Consider the following 11480-nt stretch of genomic DNA (forward strand, 5'->3'; position numbering starts at 1 on the left):
GGCCTGTGACGTCAGTCTATGGCTGTCTGAGCTCTGAAATAGACTTTCAATAAAGTGTCTTCCTTCCTTTGTGTGTGAAATGCAGGGCCAAATAAATATGTCTATTGATGATTTCTGTTCAGATAGAGAGTACAGCCAGGGGTTAGCAGAGATGGGCAGATTAAGAGAGTGAAGGAGAGAAAGAAGGTCTGTGAGAGGGAGAAAGAGAGGCCGAGATAGAGAAAGAGAGTGACGGAGATAGAGAGGGAGCAAGACAGAGGAGGAGGGAGCGCAGGGTTCTACACTAACTTTTTCCACTGGTGGCACTGGTGCTACCAACTTATTCAGTTGGTGGCATCAGCACATGATTTGGTCTCACCAATTTTTTTACAAAAACATTTATAATTGATAATCAACTGGCCTTTGTCCCATAATGTGCATGCATTTCAAATAGAACCAGTCTAATAATGACTAGCCATCTTTGAAATTAGCATGCCCTTGTGTTCTTACATTGATTTGGATAGGTTTACTGTAACAGCAAAGAAAAGAGACTGTTAAAATAAAGTGCAAAATATATTTATTGCAGATTTTAAAGTGTCATTTGTTCTTTTCTGAGAAAAGGGCAGAATTTGAAAAAATTATACTGATACCAAAATGAAAAAAGTGGGGAGAAGGACTGTTCCCCCAGTTTTTTCAGGTTTTCGTTCTGAAAATCACACTTTTTTTTTTATAGAACATTCAATTTAGTTGTTTTTCTAAGTCCACAACAATGCTTAAACCACATCAGGGGACCAATTTGGATGTCTGGGAAAATCATGTGTAGCAAACTTGTGATGGAGGGGGAGGGGGGGGGGGGGGGGGGGGGGTGGTATGGGATGGACCACAGTAATTATTTGCTAGGATAATAATTGCTTGTCAATAAATTAAATGTAATACAATGGCAATCCGGGTTATATGCTAAAATGCTACGCATGAACTGCCAACATTATTACGCATATTAATTGATAATGATGGAAAATAAGATATGCAAGATATTTGAATAGATATATATTTTTAAAATAGTTATATATAGAGGTGACAGCATTGGAAATGCTTTTGGCGGTTAATCTGCTTCTGTTTTGTGCGTGGCACTGTGTGCTGTTTTCGATGGATGGGTCCTGGCCTCTCGGGGCCCTAGGGATCCGGAGGGATGTGGGTGGGATGCCGATCACTGGGATGACGGCTCAACTTGGGATGGGGAGGGGCTTTAGTGGGGGAATTAGTGGAGAACAATTGAAGGGATACTTCAAATATCATGGTACAGCTATATGGACACTCAATCATTACGGTATTTTTTATCGGTAAATTTACAAACATATATAATGATGAATAGACTTGAAACTTGTATCTCATTATGGTGTATGGTGAAATAAGTATAGCCGGTTATAATTGTAATGGCTTAGCTGATAATAACAAAAGAAGAACAATATTTACATGGCTCAAAGAGAAGGAATATAATATCTATTGATTACAGGAAACTCATTCAGCAATTCTAGATGAAGTTGCGTGAAAAAAGGAATGGGGGGGGGGGGGGGGGGTGAAATATACTTCTCCCATGGGCAAAGATATTCAAAAGGGGTGATGATATTAATTAATAGTAATTTCGATCCGAATGTGCAAATTGTAGATGGATTATTTTAAACATGTTATTGGACAATAAACAGATATGGCTCATTAACATTTACGGACCAAATAATGATGATCCACACTTCTTTGACAATATATACAGTGGGGATACTTACAAAGCATGTAGAGGTCTGTAATTTTTATCATAGGTACACTTCAACAGTGAGAGACGGAATATATAACAAAAATCCAGAAAATCACATTGTATGATTTTTAAGTAATTAATTTGCATTTTATTGCATGACATAAGTATTTGATACATCAGAAAAGCAGAACTTAATATTTGGTACAGAAACCTTTGTTTGCAATTACAGAGATCATACGTTTCCTGTAGTTCTTGACCAGGTTTGCACACACTGCAGCAGGGATTTTGGCCCACTCCTCCATACAGACCTTCTCCAGATCCTTCAGGATTCGGGGCTGTCGCTGGGCAATACGGACTTTCAGCTCCCTCCAAAGATTTTCTATTGGGTTCAGGTCTGGAGACTGGCTAGGCCACTCCAGGACCTTGAGATGCTTCTTACGGAGCCACTCCTTAGTTGCCCTGGCTGTGTGTTTCGGGTCGTTGTCATGCTGGAAGACCAAGCCACGACCCATCTTCAATGCTCTTACTGAGGGAAGGAGGTTGTTGGCCAAGATCTTGCGATACATGGCCCCATCCATCCTCCCCTCAATACGGTGCAGTCGTCCTGTCCCCTTTGCAGAAAAGCATCCCCAAATAATGATGTTTCCACCTCCATGCTTCACGGTTGGGATGGTGTTCTTGGGGTTGTACTCATCCTTCTTCTTCCTCCAAACACGGCGAGTGGAGTTTAGACCAAAAAGCTCTATTTTTGTCTCATCAGACCACATGACCTTCTCCCATTCCTCCTCTGGAACATCCAGATGGTCATTGGCAAACTTCAGACGAGCCTGGACATGCGCTGGCTTGAGCAGGGGGACCTTGCGTGCGCTGCAGGATTTTAATCCATGACGGCGTAGTGTGTTACTAATGGTTTTCTTTGAGACTGTGGTCCCAGCTCTCTTCAGGTCATTGACCAGGTCCTGCCGTGTAGTTCTGGGCTGATCCCTCACCTTCCTCATGATCATTGATGCCCCACGAGGTGAAATCTTGCATGGAGCCCCAGACCGTGAGTGATTGACCGTCATCTTGAACTTCTTCCATTTTCTAATAATTGCGCCAACAGTTGTTGCCTTCTCACCAAGCTGCTTGTCTATTGTCCTGTAGCCCATCCCAGCCTTCTGCAGGTCTACAATTTTATCCCTGATGTCCTTACACGGCTCTCTGGTCTTGGCCATTGTGGAGAGGTTGGAGTCTGTTTGATTGAGTGTGTGGACAGGTGTCTTTTATACAGGTAACGAGTTCAAACAGGTGCAGTTAATACAGGTAATGAGTGAAGAACAGGAGGGCTTCTTAAAGAAAAACTAACAGGTCTGTGAGAGCCGGAATTCTTACTGGTTGGTAGGTGATCAAATACTTATGTCATGCAATAAAATGCAAATTAATTACTTAAAAATCATACAATGTGATTTTCTGGATTTTTGTTTTAGATTCCGTCTCTCACAGTTGAAGTGTACCTATGATAAAAAATTACAGACCTCTACATGCTTTGTAAGTAGGAAAACCTGCAAAATCACTGTACATGGTGGAGACTCAATCAAGCTAGTCGTCTTGACTTCTTTCTTATCTCATTCTCGTTGGCACCAAAAGTTTAAAAAGTGTTGATAGGGGACAGAATGCGGTCGGACCATCATATAATTGGCATATATATTACTCTTACTGAATTTCCACGTGGGCGAGGATATTGGAAATTTAATCAAAGCCTATTGGATCATAATTTATTTTTAACTAGGACAAAGGAATTTATAACTGACTTTTTCCGACATAACATAGGTACAGCAAATCGCCTTATTGTATGGGACACCTTTAAATGTGCCTTTAGAGGCCATGCAATTCAGTACTCATTTCGAAAACAAAAGCAATTTAGGTCAAAAGAGTTTATACTAACAAAGGAAATAGAAAGTCTAACAGAACAGATAGATGGCAATAAAAAACTGTAACATAGAGGCTCAGAATAAATTAGAGGAAAAACAAAAAGAAATGGAGAAACTTATTCAAGAAAGATCAAGTGTAATATATTATAAAAAATAAAGCAAACTGGATGGAATATGGGGAAAAATGCACCAAATTCTTTTTAAATCTTCAACATAGTAATGCTACCAAAAATTATTTAATGAAACTGGTTACAATTGACGGAGTAACCCATGATTCACCAAATGATATTTTGAAGGAGGAAACAAGGTACTTTAAGCATATGTTTTCGTTTCAGTCACCTCCATCTCCTCTAACTGAAGCTAATTGTAGAGATTTTTTTTCTATTGATAATTTAAAATTAACAGCCAAACAGAAAGACTCATGTGATGGTGAAATTACAGAGAAGGAACTTCTGGATGCAATTAAAGACTTTAAGTCCGGTAAAACTCCAGGGTTGGATGGCATACCAGTCGAAGTATAACAAACCTTTTTTGATATACTAAGAGGACCGCTATTAGCATGTTTTAACCACTCCTATGTAAATGGAAGATTATCTGACACTCAAGAAGAAGGTCTGATCTCATTATTACTGAAACAGGATACAAGTGGAAAATATAAAGTTCCAGTCCATTTAAAAAATTGGAGGCCCCTTACACTTCAGTGTTGTGATGCAAAAATTCTAGCAAAATGTATAGTGCATAGATTTTAAAAGGTATTATTCATTCTAATCAGACAGGTTTTTTACATGGAAGATACATAGGAGATAATATAAGGCAAGTATTGGAAACAATAGAACATTATGGAAAATCGGAGAAACCAGGCCTGCTATTCATAGCAGACTTTGAAAAGGCATTTGATAAAGTACGACTGGGGTTTATATATAAATGCCTGGAGCATTTCAATTTTGGTGAATCTCTTATAAAATGGGTCAAAATCATGTATAGTAACCCTAGGTGTAAAATAGTAAATAATTGCTATTTCTCAGAAAGTTTAAACTGTCAAGAGGAGTGAAACAAGATTGTCCACTATCGGCATATCTATTTATTGTGGCCATCGAGATGTTAGCTATTAAAATCAGATCCAACGATAATATCAGGGGATTAGAAATCCAGGGCTTAAAAACAAAGGTATCATTGTACGCTGATGATTCATGTTTTCTTTTAAATCCACAACTAGAATCCCTCCACAGCCTCATAGAGGATCTAGATACATTTTCTAACCTCTCTGGATTACAACCAAATTATGACAAATGTACTCTATTACGTATTGGATCAATAAAAAATTAAAATTTTACATTCCCATGTAGTTTACCAATAAAATGGTCTGATGGTGATGTGGATATACTCGGAATAGATATCCCAAAGGAAATAAATGATCTCACTTCAATAAATTATAATAGAAAGTTAGCAAAAATAGATAAGATCTTGCTACCATGGAAAGGTAAATACCTGTCAATTTGTGGAAAGATCACCCTGATGAACTCATTAGTATTATCCCAGTTTACCTATTTGCTTATGGTTTTGCCTACGCCAAGCGAACAGTTTTTTAAAATATATGAGAAAAAAATATTCCATTTTATTTGGAACGGCAAGCCAGACAAAATTAAACGGGCCTATTTATATAATGAATATGAATTCGGAGGACAGAAATTATTAAATATTAAAGCATTAGACCTATCACTAAAAGCTTCAGTCATACAAAAGTTATACTTAAATCCGAACTGGTTCTATAGCAAATTAGTAAGATTGTCTCACCCCATGTTCAAGAATGGTATTTTTCCCTTTATTCAGATTACAACCACTCACTTTCTCACCAGATATCACTATTTCTAAAACAAGCCATAGAAAGTTGGTTGCAATTTCAATTTAAACCTCCAGAAACGACAGAACAAATAATGCAACAAATATTGTGGTTAAACTCAAAATTACTAATTGACAAAAAAACTTTTTTTTTTGACAAAAAAAAAAAAAAAAGGTATAATCTTTGTAAATGATATCATCGGTAGGACTGGTGGAGTTATGTCGCACATGCAGCCAACAAAAACATATGGAAATGTCTGCTCTACCCAAAATTACAACCAAATAATTGCTTACCTATTGCAGATTCAGTCTTCCCAGCCTGGTGCAGGTCTACAATTTTGTTTCTGGTGTCCTTTGACAGCTCTTTGGTCTTGGCCATAGTGGAGTTTGGAGTGTGACTGTTTGAGGTTGTGGATAGGTGTCTTTTATACTGATAACAAGTTCAAACACGCGCCATTAATACAGGTAACGAGTGGAGGACAGAGGAGCCTCTTAAAGAAGAAGTTACAGGTCTGTGAGAGCCAGAAATCTTGCTTGTTTGTAGGTGACCAAATACTTATTTTCCACCATAATTTGCAAATAAATTCATTAAAAATCCTACAATGTGACTTTCTGGATTTTTTTTTCTCAATTTGTCTGTCATAGTTGACGTGTACCTATGATGAATATTACAGGCCTCTCTCATCTTTTTAAGTGAGAGAACTTGCACAATTGGTGGCTGACTAAATACTTTTTTTCCCCACTGTATGTATGTATGTATGTATATATATATATATATATATATATATATATATATATATATATATATATATATATATATATATATATATATACACACATACACACACAGTTGGGAGAACAAGTATTTGATACACTGCCGATTTTGCAGGTTTTCCTACTTACAAAGCATGTAGAGGTCTGTAATTTTTATCATAGGTACACTTCAACTGTGAGAGAAAGAATTTGGTGCATTTTTCCCCATATTCCATCCAGTTTGCTTTATTTTTTATAATATATTACACTTGATCTTTCTTGAATAAGTTTCTCCATTTCTTTTTGTTTTTCCTCTAATTTATTCTGAGCCTCTATGTTACAGTTTTTATTGCCATCTATATGTTCTGTTAGACTTTCTATTTCCTTTGTTAGTATAAACTCTTTTGACCTAAATTGCTTTTGTTTTCGAGATGAGTACTGAATTGCATGGCCTCTAAAGGCACATTTAAAGGTGTCCCATACAATAAGGCGATTTGCTGTACCTATGTTATGTCGGAAAAAGTCAGTTATAAATTCCTTTGTCCTAGTTAAAAATAAATTATGATCCAATAGGCTTTGATTAAATTTCCAATATCCTCGCCCACGTGGAAATTCAGTAAGAGTAATATATATGCCAATTATATGATGGTCCGACCGCATTCTGTCCCCTATCAACACTTTTTAAACTTTTGGTGCCAACGAGAATGAGATAAGAAAGAAGTCAAGACGACTAGCTTGATTGAGTCTCCACCATGTACAGTGATTTTGGATGGGGCCATGTATCGTGAGATCTTGGCCAACAACCTCCTTCCCTCAGTAAGAGCATTGAAGATGGGTCGTGGCTGGGTCTTCCAGCATGACAACGACCCGAAACACACAGCCAGGGCAACTAAGGAGTGGCTCCGTAAGAAGCATCTCAAGGTCCTGGAGTGGCCTAGCCACTTAGATTCCGTCTCTCACAGTTGAAGTGTACCTATGATAAAAAATTACAGACCTCTACATGCTTTGTAAGTAGGAAAACCTGCAAAATCGGCAGTGTATCAAATACTTGTTCTCCCCACTGTGTATATATATATATATATAACATGGGGGATTGGAAGTAATGCAGACAATTACATTGATGGAAGTTACAATCTATCTACCCCCCCCCCCCCCCCCCCCCCAAAAAAAGGTAGGCTACTTTGTATTTACATATTAATTGCCTCTCCATCTACCCGAAAAAGTTAGGCTATCATTAGCATCACTAATGGATACACAAAGTGGTAGACATATAGGACCTACGCACACAGCAAGTATTCAACCCCCTGAGTCAATACATGTTAGAACCACCTTTGGCAGAGATTACAGCTGTGAGTCTTTCTGGGTTAGTCTCTAAGCGCTTTCCACACCTGGATTGTGCAACATTTGCTCATTATTCTTTTCAAAATTCTTCAAACTCTGTCAAATTGTTTGTTGATCATTGCTAGACAACCATTTTCAGGTCTTGCCATAGATTTTGAAGCAGATTTAAGTCAAAACTGTAACTCGGCCACTCAGGAACGTTCACTGTGTTCTTTGTAAGCAACTTCCGTGTAGATTTGGCCTTGTGTTTTAGGTTGTTGTCCTGCTGAAAAGTGAATTCACCTCCAAGCGTCTGGTGGAAAGCAGACTGAACCAGGTTTCCCTCTAGGAATTTTCCTGTGTTTAGCTCAATTCTGTTTCTTTTTTATCCTGAAAAACTCCCCAGTCCTTAACAATTAAAAGCATACCCATAACATGATGCAGCCACCACTATGCTTGAAAATATGGAGAGTGGTACTCAGTAATGTGTTGTATTGGATTAGCCCCAAACTTAACACTTTGTATTCAGGCCAGCATTATTACTTTAGTGCCTTGTTGCAAACAGGATGTATGTTTTTGAATATTTTTATTCCAAAACATGCTTCCTTCTTTTCTCTCTGTCATTTAAGTTGGTATTTTGGAGTAACTACAATGTTGTTCATCCATCCTCAGCTTTCTCCTATCAAAGCCATTAAACTCTGTAACTGTTTTAATGTCACCATTGGCCTCATGGTGAAATCCCTGTGCAGTTTCCTTCCATTCCGGCAACGGAGTTAGGAAGGATACCTGTATCTTTGTAGTGACTGGGTGGATTGAAACACCATCCAAAGTGTAATTAATAACTTCACAATGCTCAAAGGGATATTCAATGTCTGTTTGTTTTTTTAAACCTTTTTTTAACCACCAATAGGTACCTGTGTTTGCGAGGCATTGGAAAACCTCCCTGGTCTTTGTGGTTGACTCTGAGTTTGAAATTCAGTTCTCAACTGAGGGAACTTACAGATAATTGTGTGTGTGGGGTACAGAGATGAGGTAGTCATTCAAAAATCATGTTAAACCCTATTATTGCACACAGAGTGAGTCCATGCAACTTATTATGTGACTTGTTAAGCACATTTTTACTCCTGAACTTATTTAGGCTTACCATAACAAAGGGGTTGAATACTTATTGACTCTAGACATTTCAGCTTTTCATTTGTATTAATTTCCACTTTGACATGATGGGGTATTGTTTGTATGCCAGTGACCAACAAATCTCAATTTAATCCATTTTAAATTCAGGCTGTAACACAACAAAATGGAAAATGTCAAGGGGTGTGAATACATTCTGAAGGCACTGTAACTTCAATGACTTTTCATGGGCGAAAAAGCCTAGAGGAAATGTCTGATTTTCAAGGTAGGCTATTCCATGATGACTGAGTTGCACATCGCAAATATTCAGCTGTGACTTTGAACTTTTTAAATACCTGGTTTGCACACCCATTCTTGCCTTATCATTTACTGGTAGATATCATAACTTGGAACATCATTTCTACCGCTTTCCTATCCCTACCGCTGTCGGTCTTCACTCCACGCAACAACCAGCTGCTTGAGAGCTGCACACTCTCTCTGCCCAACATAATTTCTATAGGCTATATATGTGCAGCACGTGATAAATAATCAACATAATGAACGAACAGCTTCAGGGATCCATCTGTTTAAAAAAATATATAAACAGTGGGGGAAAAAAGTATTTAGTCAGCCACCAATTGTGCAAGTTCTCCCACTTATAAAGATGAGAGAGGCCTGTAATTTTCATCATAGGTACACGTCAACTATGACAGACAAATTGAGATTTTTTTTTCCAGAAAATCACATTGTAGGATTTTTTATGAATTTATTAGCAAATTATGGTGGAAAATAAGTATTTGGTCACCTACAAACAAGCAAGATTTCTGGTTCTCACAGACCTATAACTTATTCTTTAAGAGGCTCCTCTGTCCTCCACTCGTTACCTGTATTAATGGCACCTGTTTGAACTTGTTATCAGTATAAAAGACACCTGTCCACAACCTCAAACAGTCACACTCCAAACTCCACTATGGCCAAGACCAAAGAGCTGTCAAAGGACACCAGAAACAAAATTGTAGACCTGCACCAGGCTGGGAAGACTGAATCTGCAATAGGTAAGCAGCTTGGTTTGAAGAAATCAACTGTGGGAGCAATTATTAGGAAATGGAAGACATACAAGACCACTGATAATCTCCCTCGATCTGGGGCTCCACGCAAGATCTCACCCCGTGGGGTCAAAATGATCACAAGAACGGTGAGCAAAAATCCCAGAACCACACAGGGGGACCTAGTGAATGACCTGCAGAGAGCTGGGACCAAAGTAACAAAGCCTACCATCAGTAACACACTACGCCACCAGGGACTCAAATCCTGCAGTGCCAGACGTGTCCCCCTGCTTAAGCCAGTACATGTCCAGGCCCGTCTGAAGTTTGCTAGAGTGCATTTGGATGATCCAGAAGAGGATTGGGAGAATGTCATATGGTCAGATAAAACCAAAATAGAACTCTTTGGTAAAAACTCAACTCGTCGTGTTTGGAGGACAAAGAATGCTGAGTTGCATCCAAAGAACACCATACCTACTGTGAAGCATGGGGGTGGAAACATCATGCTTTGGGGCTGTTTTTCTGCAAAGGGACCAGGACGACTGATCCGTGTAAAGGAAAGAATGAATGGGGCCATGTATCGTGAGATTTTGAGTGAAAACTTCCTTCCATCAGCAAGGGCATTGAAGATGAAACGTGGCTGGGTCTTTCAGCATGACAATGATCCCAAACACACCGCCCGGGCAACGAAGGAGTGGCTTCGTAAGAAGCATTTCAAGGTCCTGGAGTGGCCTAGCCAGTCTCCAGATCTCAACCCCATAGAAAATCTTTGGAGGGAGTTGAAAGTCCGTGTTGCCCAGCGACAGCCCCAAAACATCACTGCTCTAGAGGAGATCTGCATGGAGGAATGGGCCAAAATACCAGCAACAGTGTGTGAAAACCTTGTGAAGACTTACAGAAAACGTTTGACCTGTGTCATTGCCAACAAAGGGTATATAACAAAGTATTGAGAAACTTTTGTTATTGACCAAATACTTATTTTCCACCATAATTTGCAAATAAATTCATTAAAAATCCTACAATGTGATTTTCTGGAATTGTTTTTCTCATTTTGTCTGTCATAGTTGACGTGTACCTATGATGAAAATTACAGGCCTCTCTCATCTTTTTAAGTGGGAGAACTTGCACAATTGGTGGCTGACTAAATACTTTTTTTCCCCACTGTATATCCACAGTAAAATGAGTCCTATATCGACATAACCTGAAAGGCCGCTCAGCAAGGAAGAAGCCACTGCTCCAAAACCGCCATAAAAAAGCCAGACTACAGTTTGCAATTGCACATGGGGACAAAGATCGTACTTTTTGGAGAAATGTCCTCTGGTCTGATGAAACAAAAATAGAACTGTTTGGCCATAATGACCATCGTTGTGTTTGGAGGAAAAAGGGGGACGCTTGCAAGCCAAAGAACACCATCCCAACCGTGAAGCACAGGGGTGGCAGCATCATGCTGTGTGGGTGCTTTGCTGCAGGAGGGACTGGTGCACTTCACAAAATAGATGGCATCATGAGGAAGGACAATTATGTGGATATATTGAAGCAACATCTCAAGACATCAGTCAAGAAGTTAAAGCTTGGTCGCAAATGGGTCTTCTAAATAGACAATGACCCCAAGCATACTTCCAAAGTTGTGGCAAAATGGCTTAAGGACAACAAAGTCAAGGTATTGGAGTGGCCATCACAAATCCCCGACCTCAATCCTATAGAAAATGTGTGGGCAAAACTGAAAAAGCATGTGCGAGCAAGGAGGCCTACAAACCTGACTCAGTTACACCAGCT

The 11480-nt window shown here is 39.0% G+C and overlaps 1 protein-coding gene across 1 annotated transcript in view; it reads left to right on the forward strand.

Annotated features, from left to right (window-relative positions):
* prickle2b (prickle homolog 2b) overlaps positions 1-11480 on the forward strand; it is a 139271-nt gene that overhangs the window by 23226 nt on the left and 104565 nt on the right. The window lies entirely within an intron of this gene.

The sequence above is a fragment of the Coregonus lavaretus genome, assembly GCF_964263955.1.
Source record: "Coregonus lavaretus genome assembly, chromosome: 12".
Classification (NCBI taxonomy): Eukaryota; Metazoa; Chordata; class Actinopteri; order Salmoniformes; family Salmonidae; genus Coregonus; species Coregonus lavaretus.